Below are 15,642 nucleotides of genomic sequence, written 5' to 3'. Positions count from 1 at the left end.
CCCCAAACTTTTTACCTTGTGCCCCCTTACCCCTCTCCGAGCCTCCCGGAGCTGGTGCGGGGGACATGGACGAGGTAAGAGGACTGAAGCTGGTGCGGGTGGGGGCGGAGCCTTGGCTGGGGTACAAGATCAGCAGCCGGGGCCCTGGGCATGAATCCCTATGCGAGTGCCCGGCAGCTGGGGCATCTGGCTTGGGGCCAGGAGCAGAGCCCCAGGTGTGGGATCAGTAGCCAGAGCCAGGACTGAGGCCAGGAGCAGAGCTGGGTGGCACTCCCTCCACAGCCCCTGTGGGGGCTGGCTCGGGTGCTAGCCGCACTCCTCGTAACATTCCTTGGTGCCCCCTTAAGGGGGCATGCCCCACGGTTTGGGGACCTCTGATCTAAACCTTCCTGCTGGAGGTAGGCAGAAACCAGATATTTCATTTAGCAGGAAATTCCATTATTTTGATTTTTTTCCATTCCAAAACAAAACCAAAAAAATTCATTTTCTGACTAAGTGAAATGTCCCCTTCCCAAAATTGTTTTGGTTCAATTAAAATGTTTTATTCCAATTTGCATTTTTTAAAATCTTTATATTATATAATATTGCAGTAGGGTGCTGATACTGTTTTCACATTCGAAAAGGAATATACCTGTTTTCATATACATTTCCAGTTAGAATACAGAATATTCAAGAGTTTTAAACCAGCGATTCTCAACCTGTTCTGTACATTGACCCATGGTAAAACAGAAAAGCTTTCAGGACCCCCTTCTTTCTAGCGATAAAGAAAGAGATGGGGGTTGTGATGGGGTTTGCTCCCCATAGGCTGAGAACCAATGTTTGTTAAAACACTAGTTTAAACAAAAGATGGATGTGTTGTTGTCAGTCCATGCCATTACTGTGAAATCTAGGCCAGGACTCAGGGAGACAGGCTGGGGTAGTCCATGTGAGAGGGATAGTGCAGTGGTTTGAGCATTGGCCTGTTAAACTCAGAGTTGTAAGTTCAAACCTTGAGGGGGCCACTTAGGGATCTGGGACAGAATCAGTACTCGGTCCTGCTAGTGAAAGTAGGGGGCTGGACTCCCTGACCTTCCAGTTCTTCTATAAGATAGGTGTATATCTCCATATATTATTATTTAAAGAGCTCAGGAAAGCTGCAGGGTCAGCAGCCTCTTAAAAAATCCCCTCTATATTTAGTACTGCGGAGTTTTGTCTCTTCTATCCAGAGCCAACATAATTAAAAACACAACACAGTGTGACGCTTGAGAGAGAAATGTTACTGGAAAGTCCTAAGTAAAAGCAGTTAACTGAACTCATCGTGGTACTGTGATAGACTGTATTTCAGCTGTATTCCTTATTCCGTGATATCAACCTGGAGAAGCAGAATGAACTCAACTGCATGGACCTTGACATTTTGGTTAGACTTGTCAGTGAGTATACTAACAACAATCAGGAATCCTTGAATTAATGTATGTTTTTATTAGACTGATTTTGATGTGCCAAAAAAAGATATTGGACAATAAAAAGTTTAAAAAAAAAATTCACTGTTAACTTGACTGTCCTAATTGTAAATACTGTGATTCTAGACTTCTTCATGAGAGACAAAGTTGCAGAGATTAATGTTAATTATTGACTTTGTTGTATGCACAGTGTTATAGATTTGGTGAGGATTTTGCCTTTGACTAATAAAAAAGCAGCAGCTGCTGACACAGATCCAAACAAGGTGCACGGCTCTTCAAGCTCACCTGTTTGTTGGATTTGACATCACGTTTTCCTTCCACTTGCGATAGCTCTTGCTGGACTCATAGTCATAACAGTAATAGAAGATGCTTTTTAATTGGTATTGCAGTCAGACAATTTAGGATGTTATTGGTGCATTTAACTGGCCTTAGGTGAACAACTGTTGATGGTGAACAATTAAACAATTTCCTAGAACTCTTTCCACACAAATGGAAAGATCTTTGTCAAGGTTTGACGTTGCATGAAAGCTTCAATCAGTCTTACATGATCATCCAAGTACAGATGTCTGAATGAAACATAGAGAAAAATGGAACAGCTGGACTAACAGCACTTTTCTCAAATCTATAGACAACACGCATGTGGAGGAACTCGTGCTGTACAAGGAACCCAGGGTGGAAATCCTGGTCCCGTTGAAGTTAATGGCAAAACTCCTATTGACTTCAACTGAGGCAGGATTCCACCTCATATTTTTAGCTCCTGCATCTACTAATATATAGAGAAATTTGCACCAAAATGTCAAGACTACTTTTCTAGGAGTTGCCTTGACGAAAAACAATTTGGATAATGGAGCTGGACCCCATCCAAGGAGTCCACTCTCTAGGCAAGAAAGGAAGTGAAGAACAGGTTTAAAATCAGATGTTAGAGATGGAAGAGATATTTTTGGTTAACTAGTCCAGCTCCTTCAAACTCAAGATTATTCCCCATGGCACAAGTATTGGTGCTTTGTCCTGGCTAATTGTCCCAAGCTATAGGTCTTCCACCACTTCACCAGGGATACCATTCCCCAGCCATATTGATCTCACTATTAGGAAACTTTTCCTGATATTCCATTGTGACACTCTGTACTTTGGGGGAACACCCTGCACCCCCATGTTCATCCTTATGATATGACTGTGTGGTATCCAATGCAAAGTTTGTCATGTCAGGTGTCTTCGGGAGGCTCATGATGCACTGAGCATTGTTGTTATAGTAATGTTATAGCTTGTAATTTCATATATAGTTATGAGGCTGAAAATGTGTCCTCATGGCTTAAAACAAGCCCAGGCAAAAACTCTCCAGGAGCAGAGGGGCAGTTCACACCTCATCAGGGCATATATAGAACAAACCCAGCCCAGCCTCACAGGAACAAAGGACATTGGCCTAGGCAGCAACAAAGGATCTGTTGGACTCTCGAGTGAGTCACACCCCCTTCCCTTGGTCAGTTTGGGACTACGATGAGGTAATGCTCACCTGACTCTGAAGGAGGGGGGGCAAAGCCAAGAGGGAAGAAAGAACATAATAAAAAGGAGAGACATTTGCCATGCGCTCGCTCTTCCATCTCCATCTACAGACACTACCACCACGTGACTGAAGTGCTGATCAAAGGGGACAGCCTGGCTGAAGGACAACCAGCCAGCTTGTGCTGAGAAGCATCTAAGTTTGTAAGGGCACTGAAAGTGTTAAGATCAGCTTAGAATGTGTTTTACTTTTATTTCATTTGACCAAATCTGACTTGTTATGCTTTGACTTATAATCACTTAAAATCTATCTTTTGTAGTTAATAAATTTGTTTGCTTATTCTACCTGAAGCAGTGTTTGGTTTGAAGTGTGTCAGAGTCTCTCCTGGAGATAACAAGCCTGGTACATATCAATTTCTTTGTTAAATTGACAAACTCATATAAGCTTGCAGCATCCAGTGGGCATAACTGGATACTGCAAGACGGAGGTTTCTAGAGTTGTGTCTGGGACTGGAGATATTGGCTAGTGTCATTCAGTTGCACAATCCAAGCAGCGGCTGGCCAAAAGTGCTCACTCACGTAGCTAGGAGCAGCTTACATGCCAGAGGCTGTGCGTGAACAGCCAGGAGTGGGGGTTCTCACAGCAGAGCAGGGTAAGGCTGGCTCCCAGAGTCGAGGATTGGAGTGACCTAGCAGATCATCAGTCCAGATAACACCAGAGGAATGTCGCATCCACCTCTTATTTTCCTCTAATTAGTCCTAGTTTCTATAGAACTTGCTGTAGTAGCCTAATAATTTCTCCCTCTGGTAACGTTGATTGTTAAATCGTCAGAGAACATTTGTACCAAACAAGGGGCCAGACGAACTGAGCTTCAGTAGTCCTCAATGCACAGAACTGAAAAATGGGAGCTTAGGTGACTCTGTGGCATCACCTTCCCAGGCCCCTCTGTGAGGTGCAGGGTCTGCTTTAGGGAGGAAATGGAGAGGAGCCAGGTAGGCTGCGGGAGATAAGAGTGAGCCTTATGTGTGCAACTTGTATAAAAGAAGTAAACACACAGAGAGCTGTATGAGCTTTTCTGCAGAGCCCTATATCTCAGGGGCATGGCCTTGATTAGGGGTAGAAGTATCAAGGGGAGACCAGAGATTCTGGCCACGGTCACTTATTTCTTTTCAAGATTGTTACTGTTTTATCACTGTTTTTCCCCAATGGTACCTCCTCTGTTTTAAACATCACAGCTAGTTGGTACAGTTTTAAAAGCTCTGCTAGAGACTCCCTTCAGGTTTTAGTATATATTACTGTACGACAAACATGGTTCTTAAGTGTAGATTCCTATCCATGTGGTAAATGGGGTTGTTGCTAGCACAGCTGAAAATCCTACCATCTGCTGTGGAAATGCTAGATGGGGACATGAGGGTAGCAATATTGCCAAACTTAGGTGTTCAGAAATCATGAGTCAGGCTCACCAAAAATCATGAGTTTGGCTTTAAAATCACAAGACTATGTAAAAATAATAGATGTGGCATTCCTTTTATTTGCCTTCTGCTTTTCGAGCCTTTAGGGTGCACTGGGGTCACATTCTGAAGTTTTCTTCACAGCCTTGAGGGCTAGAAACTTACTTTTTCTTTAAGAATGAAGGCTGAAATCATCACATATGAGGGCTAGAAACTTACTTTTTCTTTAAGAATGAAGGCTGAAATCATCACATATCCACTTGACTCCGGGAGCTGGGCCTTTAAGGAAAACAATAGTTATCATGAGTCTCATGAGCAACACTGCGGTAGGGAACCTCTTCATCCCCAACCCTCACACATCAGCAGAACAGGAAGGCCCATCCTCCCACATAGCACTAACATGCCAATCTGGGTATGTGGTCAGGCTCTCACCCGCTGTACCTATATTGTCATTCCCCGAGTTCATCCATAGCTACTCTAAGGAGTGTATGCTGTTCTTTTTGGAGAAAAAGTCAGGAGTGCCTTCCCAGACACAATGAACCATCCTTCTGTGCACTGACAGATGAACTCTTGGAACAGAAGTTGGCACTCTCCACTCCCCAAACCTGTGTGGCTAACCAGAATTAAGGGCAGGACTATGCTGGAGTGTGTATGTAAACATGCTCTGTAAAACTCAGCAGAAGCAACACATATGCAGAGTGGCTCTGTATGTTTGTTTGGTTTTTTTCAAACTGCCAGACAAGGCAGCAAAGAGAGCGACTGCTGGGCCTGTCCTGCATTGGAACTCAGCTGGCAGTACTAAGGGTTGACTTGAATTCATACCAGCCTCACCTCAGCAGAGATACTGGCAATACCTACTGAACTGCTGGAGCTCTCTAATTTAGCTTGACCTCCCCTCATGACAGGTGGCCAGTCTTCACTTTCACTCGAGCTACCGAAGCTTGGCCATGGCAAGACTCCAACATTGGTCTTTCAGCTAGTGTGAAAGTGAACCCTTGCAGCATGATGATCTACTGGGTCTGACCTATTCATCATGCAAGATGGAGGTGCAGACTATTGGAAAATAATCTGCACGCTCAAGACGCATTCCCTTTTATTGCTCTTTTTCTGCTGTTCCCAGCTGCCACCTCAGTTAATGGGCCAGGTCAGATGCTTAGTTCTGTGGGCTAGAAATCTGCCTCCAGATTTAAGATTTTCATCTTAAAAAAAAAACAAAAAAACATTTAGTATGATGCTGCAATTAGTAGCAATGCTAATAACATGTAAAGTGTCACTTCTCCAGTCCTTGTCTTATTAATGGGAAACCTATCTAACATCTAGCGTACACCATCCAGCAGCAGGCCTAATTATTCATTGGAAAGACAGATCTGATTCTCTGTTTAGAAAAGATTTGCAAAGCAATAAAGATAATTAGTGGGTGAGAAAGTGCACAAACCCCACAATGAGTTCAAGGCTTTCTGTCACACAGCCCCAGCTACACTACCAAGCCTGGAGAAAAGAGTCAGGAAAGGAACAAGAAATGGAAGCAGCCTTCAGACTGCAGGTAGCCCTGGTAAACAATTTCTGTCTCTTGTAAGCCTGGAATGAACTAGTGCTGAGTGGCTACCCACGTGGAGGAGAGAGAAGGGGCAATGGTGCTGCTCTGCCAGGGAAAAATCTCTTTTGAGGATTAGAGGAAGCTGTCTGGGTTCATGAGGTCTGCAGATAGCAGGTGAGACAAGGGGCTACCTTGGGAAAGGGACCCCATTTCTATAGACTGTTTTCCCACTTAGGGAGTGGCAAAGACTATCCATGTTTCCCTCACTTGAGGGGAAGTCTTGGAACCAGCACAAAATAGGGTTTTCTTCAAAATAGGGTTCAAAAATTGTTTGAACTCCCAGTGAGTGGGAAAGCCTCACCTGGTCCCCTGAGAGGTAGAGAAGGCTACTGAATGGACTAGAGGAGCAAGGGTTTTGTTTGTTCCTCTGTGGTGCCCAGCTTAGAGCACAGACCTTTTGCTGACTGCTTGCATAGTCGTTCTGCTGGAAGAGGTTGTTTCCCCTAACCCTGCTCTGCAGCCTGTCTTCCTTCTTCCAGCCAGGGGCGGCTCTATGTTTTTTGCCGGCCCAAGCACAGCAGTCAGGCGGCTTTCAGTGGCGTACCTGCGGGCGGTACACAGTTACGCAGATTCGGCGGCATGCCTGCGGAAGGTCTGCCAGTGCCACGCCATCGGCGTACCCGCCGCCAAACTGACACCGAAGCCGCAGGACTGGTGGACCTCCCGCAGGCGCGCCACCGAAAACCACCTGCCTGCCACCCTAACAGCGACCGGCAGGCCGCCTCCTGCGTCTTGCCACCCCAGGCACACGCTTGCTGCGCTGGTGCCTGGAGCCGCCCCTGCTTCCAGCTTCCTGCATGTAAGAATACTTAATACAGCTTTGAAACTTTACTATGCAGAAGAAAAAAGCTGCTTTTCCTTTTATCTTTTAACAGTTTACGTTTAGCAAAGTACTGTTCTGTATTTGCTGCTGCTGCTTTTTTTTTTTTTTTTTTGTCTCTGCTGCTGCCTGATTATGTACTTCTGGTTCCAAATGAGGTGTGTGTGGTTGACTGGTCAGTTTGTAACTCTGGTGTTCATAACTCTGAGGTTCTATTGTATTTTGTGTCATGGTGTTCCATGTTATAGACTACATATATGCACTACTGTAACAGCATCATGGGCCGAGTTCAGCCCTGGTGCAAGTGGGTGCAACTCCATTGATTTAGTGTCATCTGACAATTAGAATGCAAATCATATCAGTGATTGTGCCTCTCCACGCTATTCTAGAATGTCACCTTGCACATTCCTGGGGTGTTTTCCTTCACTCTTCTCTGAAGTATGAGATGACAGACTAGAAGGAGCTATTGATGCTGATCAGTCTGGGCAACAGGGAGGATTGAAGAGTGATGCTGTCAGCATCAGTGACTACTAAGCAACATGGCTTTCACTGTGCTGAGGAGCTGGATTCCCATCATAGCTTTCAAAATGACTTCTTCTGTATAATGCTGCAGACAACTGACTGTGCATCCCCTCTGCCTTATTTTACATTCCTTTTTCCTCACTCATTGCCTAGCTAATGCTGGGTCACACAGGTGTCTGTCAGGTAGTCCTCAGTATAAGAATCAAATGTTAGGAGTGCAGTGCAGTGAATGTCCTCTCAGCAGCCCTTGGCCTGCGAGCCAGATCCACTCTAAAATTAATTTCTCTCCCGTGACAGTGTAATTCACTGCCTCAGTTCTTCTCAGCTAACTCTACATTTTACTGTACCAAGGGCTACGGGAAACGTCACTGTGTGTGAAATGTTCCCACTTTGAAGAGTTTTATATTTAAAACTTGTTCCTTCTGTCTCAGTTTGACACCTTAGAAATGATAAATTAAGAGACATTTCTGGGAATGCAGCCAATACTACTGGAGCCCAAGAAAATCAATCTTCAACAAAAAAAATAATTTAGATATTGTCACTATCTATCAATATTTGTCTCTGACTTCAGATAGCAAGTCTGAGGAAATGGACTGCTCCCATTAAATAAAGGGGAAAGTGGGAACTGTACTTAGATGTGTGTTGGTAAAGGGCATCTAGTGCAGAAGAGAGCTAATCATAAAGTCCTATAAAATACCATATTGATGGGCACTGTAGAAACATGGAATAAGTCCTACAGAAACACAGTATATTCACCCCCAGATAGAAATAAATTTCTCCGCTTTACAAAGCTACAATTTGTATACACTGTGTACTCCACTTTATAGTACCAATACTTATAAAAGTACAGAGTACTCCACTTAATTGGGGTGGCTGTTTTACTGAGAGATCTCCTAGAGAATTGACGTAGCCAACTTTTAGTGATTAGCAATGACTGCTTCTTGATCAGAACAGTATTAGTAAAGTTTCCATTTCATGACAAGACATTTAAGCCAATGATTTCTTGTTGCAGCTGGCTTCTCCCTCTGACCCCATGAGATGGATTGGCAGAGGGGTCCTCCCATGTCCCTGGCACAACAGCTTTGCCCAGATGCAACCATCTCGCTCTTTTTTTTCTGTCCACTTTCTCTCGTGCTTCTCCTTTTTCTCTTTTTTTTTTTGCTCTCTTACATATTTTTGGCTGATCCTTCTCTCCCATCCTATTTAATCTTCTCCCCCAGCTCCCTACTCAGCAGATGACATGCTGGGAGTTGGGTCGGGGTGTCCTGTGGGGTGTACCAAGGCTAAGCAGGGAAGAGACTTTTGGGCCAAGGACCAGCTACCTGAGCCTACAGCCCTGTGCATGTGAGCTGCTTCCATAGCAGCTCCATGGAGGCCATAAGGGGAGAACACAGATGTTAAAGGGGAAGAGATATGATTAGAAGACAGCACTAACATGGTCCTATCTCCAAAACAAACCCCTCACCCGCCATTCTCAGTCACACCTCTCTGCCCCGATAGGGTTCATTTGCCAACTGCTAGCCTGATGGAGTTCTGTAGGAGGAATTGATGGAAGTTTAGTGTCTCACTCCTGACAGACATTCTGGCTTTGGTGGCTGACTCCTTTTCCCGCAGGTCGTCTCTTCTTCCTGCTCCTCGTCATGGAATCCCCTCCCGAGATAGGGGAGTCCTCTTTCCCTTGCTGTCTGTCCGAGAGTTTTCTATAGTGTCATTCACCACAGTAGGGAAGCATAGCTTCTCCTCCTCATGTTACATATTATGAGACGCAGTGCAGAGCCAGTTCTCTTGTTTCTGTTCCTCCTCATCAGACCCAGTCCTCAGTTCACTTTATTGTCATTGTGAATTGGGAAATGTACATAGAAAAGTTCCCTAGCTGTCCAAAAATAGGACACGAAAACTATGGGAAGGGGATTAGAGGGATCCCACGCCACTAAAAAGAGACCCAGCCTTAAAGCATTGACTAAAACTGATGAAGGTTTGAAGTCATGGGGCTGTAATTCTTGATGCAACCAATAGTGACAGTAATTATATTTACAGTCCTTCAAGCTCAGTCAAATCTCCAGGCTAGCCTGCGAGCTTGTTCCATCACTGTGCCTGGTTTAGTGCAGGATATTTATTTAAATGTTGCCAATGAAAATTCATATTATCCTTTGACTTTTTTTTTCTTGAATTCAGCCTTCTCCAGAGGAAACAACATGGAAACTTGGTGCTGCATCAAGATTGCAAAATGGAGTCATTCCATAAAAAGAATGAAATCCAGAAGGATTTACAAGATACCAGTTGGCTCTGATAATAATCCACTGCTCTACTTTATTGGGGAGTAAAACAGAGTAAAACAGTAAAGGTTGGGCTGTTGTTCAGCTGTGTTATTACAATTGTACCTGTGATACATCAGCAGTTGAGTTTACATAGCAGACCTCCACACTGGATTTTAATTATACTTATAAAGTATTACTACTGTATTCTACAGTCATCACCTCCAGCTCTGCAGTGATGCTACTATTACAATCGTCTTTTGGACCATTGCTGTCAAATGCTGTGGGTTTCTGTTGTTGTTATTTCAAATAAGGGTTAGCCTGGAAGCAGACCTCTCAGAAATCGTAGAATGCATAGTATGGATGGTTGGGGCCCATAGATGCTACTGCAATAGAAATAATAAAACTAGAATGAACATTAACCACTGAAGACTCCATAGTCTAGAGTAAATGTGCTGTAATGATCCACTAGGGAAAGCCAGAGTGTAACTTGTTTCCAGGCTGATTACGGTATAAGATTTCAGGGTGCATGTGATAAATGAAGGGGGGAGTAGCTCCCTTTTATAGACACCCAGCTAGCCAGTTAGCTATAAAATCCCTGTTACTATCTGTTCTCTACTTGCTTTACCTGTAAACGGTTAAAAAAGCCCATAAGTAAAAGGAAGGGAGTGGGCACCAGATCAAAAGAGCCAATGGGAGGGTTAGAACTTTTTTAAATTGGGGGGGGGGAACTTTCCCTTTGTTTGTCTGTCCGTTGTTCTCCGGAGAGAGGAGACACAGAGCAGCAATGCTGTAAGAAGCTAAACCAGGTATGAAAAATCACCAAATCATACCCAGGAATTGCTTATCTAAAACCTCATATATGTAAGTAAATCAGGGAATGTCTAGGAAGACGCGATTAGGGTTATTTCTTTTATTTCTTATTGGCTTGTGAACTCCTATGTACTATGGGTTTGTTTTGCTGGTAACCATTAAGCTGGACCTCAAGAAAACCATTCTTGATGCTTAATTTTTATATTTGCTCTTTTTAAATCTAGCAATAGCCTAAGTTCCAGATGTATTCTCTTTCTTTTTGTTTTTAATAAAATGTACCCCTTTTTTTTTTAAGAACAGGTTTGGGTTTTTTGGGTCCTAAGAGGTGTGTGCATATGTTGTTTAATTAGCTGGTAGCAACAGCTGATTTCCTTTGGTTTTTTTCTCAGCTCTTCCCTGGAGGGGAGGAAGGGTGAAAGGGCTTGAGGGTGCCCCACACGGAGGAATTCCCAATGCACCTTCCTGGGTCCCAAGGGGCTTTTACACTTGGGTGGTGGCAGCATCTACCCATCCAAGGTCAGAGAAAAGCTGTAACCTTGGGAGTTTAATACAAGCCTGGAGGGGCCAGTATTAATTTTTAGAATTCTTGCGGGCCCCCACTTCCTGCACTCGGAGTGCCAGAGTGGGGAATCAGCTCTGACAGTGTATAATTAGCTATGAGGCGGTAGTGGCTGAGGGCTGCACTAGGAGGCTCCTATCTCATGGAGCTGAGTGTGCTGGAACTTTCTCTCATAAGCTTCTCACTGCAATAAAGCTTATTATTACCATCTTATACAGAGTTTCAGAGTCACTTTATTTGGGGGACCCTGCCTCAAGGCCTCACATAGAAGCTGCCAGAAACCAGCCAGAGCAGCACCAGCAGGATGTACGTAGCTAGGTGTTGAACGTTTGTGTATCTTCAATCAACAATTATTTGAGACAGCGGTGGCTATCTGGTTCCTTTATTTTCTTTTCATCATACAAAGAGCAAAAGACAAAACATCATGAAGACAATTTTACCCCTCAATATTACTTGTTGCCTGCTATAGCAAAAGTTTCTTTATTTCTTAAAAATACAGCTGAGGGAGGGCAAGACAAAAATATTTAATAATTTCATATTTATGGACATACTGTGGTGAAAATGATGGAGGTGATGTTAGAACACCATCCTATGGTAGAACATTTCTGGAGCACACTATGGCTTTTAGATTCTGCAGGAAGAAGTGACACACCAGGGATGACTTTGATCCACTAGCATTATCATTTGGGTTCTGTTTTGAATGGGGTCCTGTTCCCAGTGAAGTAGATGGAAATATTGCCATCGATTTGAGTTGGAGAAGGACCAGGCTTTTCTTATTAATTCTTTATGCTTAAGACTCTTACAATAAAAGCAAACATGAGTAAGAACTTTGTACTTGCAGAATTATTGCATTCTTGTGTCTCTCTCCAGAATGTCCCATCCCCCTTCTGTACAGTACATTCCTGAATTAGATGCTTTCTGGCATTAGTAAACAGTTCTGGCTCAGTCCACATTTTGCTTTAAGGGATTGGAAGTGACCGGTAATTTCCTGTGCTTCTGCTCAAAACCTTTCTGAAAGGAGAGGACATAGAGGAGTATTTTTAAAATAAAGACTTGCTTTTTTTTGTCTCTTAAGTGCTCACCCCAAGCATGTAACTATTTTGGGGTGGGAGGGGGCGAGAGGAGCAGGAAAGAGTTTGTATTCTTACTCCAAAAATGAAAAGTGTTTTATGATGCTTTAACTTAACTAGAATGACCAAAATGCTGAACACTGAGAGAATGCTTGTTCTTTTGGAATATTGATTAAATGTTGTTTTATATGAATTGCATTCATAGTGATTTCCCACTTTGGCCACAGTGCTGCAGCAGCTGCCTGCAGCATTGGGGAGCCTCTCTCGGCTCCAGGGTTGCCAGGCGTCCAGTTTTCGACCAGAATGCCTGGTCAGCGTTGCTTGGAAGTGACCGGTCAGCATTGCTGACTGGGCCATTAAAAGTCCGGTTGGTGATGCAGTGGGGCTAAGGCAAACTCCCTGCCTGCCCTGGCTTCACGTGGCTCCTGGAAGCAGCTGACATGTCCTGTGGCCCCTAAGCGCGTGTGCGGCCAAGGAGGCTCCACGTGCTGCCCCCGCCCCGAGTGCCAGCTCCGCAGCTCCCATTGTCCGGGAACCGGGAAGCACAAGCAAATAACTCTTTGAAATCTACCCATGTTACAGACAGCATCTTGATACTTGGGGCCCTGCCTGCATGCCCTGGTGGTCCAGAACAAACATGGGGGAAGTGTGCACTGCACCTCTTTAAAGAGGATAGCACAGTATTCTTTTAATGGAGTGCTGCGCCTGCTTATCTGTTCCCCACAGATTGCTTCTGGCCACTGATGCTGTCGTGCCCCACACACTCCCCGTAATGCAGCAGTGGCTTTAAAAGTCCTTAGGCTGATTCAGCTGAAGAGCAAATCTGCTGCTTGTTCTTTGATTCTAGCAGTTATTTATTTGAATCTTGCTTTTACTGGTTAGTGTTATGAGACGTATTGGCCAAAAGCTTCACACAGGAAAGGGGGCCAAACAATTCATTAGAGGAAACACCCTGGTTGCCATGGGGTGGGTGCAGTATGGCATGTTGCATTGGAAACAGGAAAAACAGAGCACTTTCCAAGCCTTGAATGCGTTCCAGGCATTAGGTAATTAACATGATCACTTACCTACCTGAAAAGCAAATGTATGATGCACTCAAAACTACAAGGGAAAATCTTGACCTCCTGGAGGGAAAGGAAGAGACAATGCCTATATTGTTCCACTTTTGAGAGGACTCCGGCTGGCCAGAGTGGGATTCCTCAGAGGACCAGGAAGAAGTGCTTTAGGGTACATTTCACTGCTCTACTGAGTGGGAGCAACATGTGCCCTGTGCTAAGACTTGTTGATGGCTGCGTCCTGTGGATTAGGAGGGCTGGAAAAGCCCTCCTATTATGGGCCAGTTCTGTTACTTAGCACAAAGGTAACAGCTGACTCAAAGGGCACACCCATTGCACTCACTGGGACTACCCAACAAGTGCTATTTACAAGAGAAAGGGGCAGGTGCTGATACCCTAACTTGTTCTGATTTATCCATGTATAGTTGTGGCCTCTTAACCAATAGGATGCATCCCTTGGGGTTATGATGTGCTAGCCAGTGCATAGTTGGTTTCCCAGCCTATCATACTCAAATATTGCAGGGGGATCTTGCTGTGCTGTTTGGAGGGGATGGGAAAGGAGGCGAGAAGAATTTCCACACCAGTATGTCAAAGGAAGGATTTAGTCTGTATTCTTCGTTTGTAATTTATTTCTGTTGAGAAGTCCTGCAAAAGAGGTGTTTGAGTGATTTGTTCTACTTGTAATGACACCTGTCAAGATACAGTGGAAGCCTTTCTCAGCATGAAGAAGTTCTAGAAAAATACAGAGAACGTGAGTTGCCTAGCAGTGACTTGCAAAAGAGTTTACTTCCTGGTTTTGGTTTACTTGATTATTTTTGACTTTTAAAAAAGCACCAGATTCCTTTGTGTGATGAAGGGCTGTGAATTGACAAAAGCAGGAGGCATCATGCCTAAGGCAGGAATGTCACCTCCAGGAGCGCCAGGGAGCCCACACAACAGTGGCATCTGCTACACCCTTTATTAGGATGCCATATCTGAAGCCACTCAGCATCACTGTTTGTTTTGGATGGCAGGATGATAGTTCTATTCTAATTCACCTCACCTCTATGGAACTTGTAGCATCACTGCTGGTGCTAGAATCACTTGATTGTTATGAATACAAGGATCAAGATTGTGTCTGACTCTTGGCACAATCGGGGTTGTGGTGTGGGCAGGGAGGCTCCTTGCACTCACGCAAGACTAGGGACGGCATAGCCCTAAATGGACTAGAGATACCTTGCTTGTAATGTTTCTGCCATTTAAATTTGCTAAACTGTTGCAAATTTCTGTTAAAGTTGCCACCCATCTGGACTCTTAAATGATAACTATCAAATGTAGGATAGTGGGAAAGAAAGCGCAATACTGTTTGATGGAAAATAGGTAAGTTAACAAGGAAGGATTCCCTCTGCTAGCACTGCTGGTATATCCAGCTACTTCTTGCTTCCCATAGTTTGGGCAGAAAGACACACAGCTTTGAGAATTATGGCAGAGAAACTTCAGACATTCTTTAAAATAGAATGACAAGGATATAACTAATATTATCATTTTAAATTGTCATTTTCAACAAACGAGCATTCTTCTGTGGCTAGAAGATCGTCATTTTAAGTAATTATCCTGTTATCCTAGTGACAGATTGACGGTGACCTTTAATCTGCAAGTGAATTATGCAAATCAGTATTTTCATTAAACATTAAATAATTCCCTTGGGAGGAAAAAATAACATTACTAACTCTTAGTTGCTGTTAATGTCTAACAAGATGATTTACCCACAAATTTGTGTTCTGCATTTTAGAGCCCTGAAGGAAAGAGAATTAAAGCTTGGTTTGGAAACTGGGGCTTAGGCAGTCAACAACAAGAGAATTTAAAAAATCCACACAACACACATCCACACCAGTCACTTTATCTTCTCTACAAAAATGTATGTTCTTTCTGGTAGTACATGAGGCATGCCAACAAAATGCCCAGATTGCTCCATGACATGTTGGTTTTGCAGGCAGGGCTAATTGTACAGGGCTGGCCAGCTCCAGGCCTCCAGCCCTTAAAAGAACAATTACAGTAAGCAAAAATCCATTTAATATATTCATACATTTTGAGGCTACATTCCACTATTCTGACCTCCTGTTAACTAAGGCCATAGAAATTAATCTCTTTACTTTTCTATTGAGCCCATAACTTGTGTTTGAATAAAGCATCTTCCAGAAAGGCATCCAGTCCTGATTTCTAATGATGGAGACCTCATCACTTCCCTGGGGACTTTGTTCCAATGCTTAATCACTCTGTTAAAAATAACAGGAGTACTTGTGGCACCTTAGAGACTAACACATTTATTTGAGCATAAGCTTTTGTGGGCTACAGCTCACTTCTTCAGATGCATGCAGTGGAAAATACAGTAGGAAGCTATATATATACACAGAGAACATAAAACAATGGGTGTTACCATACACACTGTAAGGAGAATGATCAGTTAAGGTGAGCTATTATCAGCAGGAGATAATAATAAGGTGAGTTGATAATAGCTTATTATAGTTAAGCTTATGCTCAAATAAATTTGTTAGTCTCTCAGGTGCCACAAGTACTCCTGTTC

Source organism: Mauremys reevesii, linkage group 2, assembly GCF_016161935.1.
Source record: "Mauremys reevesii isolate NIE-2019 linkage group 2, ASM1616193v1, whole genome shotgun sequence".
NCBI lineage: Eukaryota > Metazoa > Chordata > Testudines > Geoemydidae > Mauremys > Mauremys reevesii.
Note: the sequence above shows the minus strand (reverse complement) of the source record.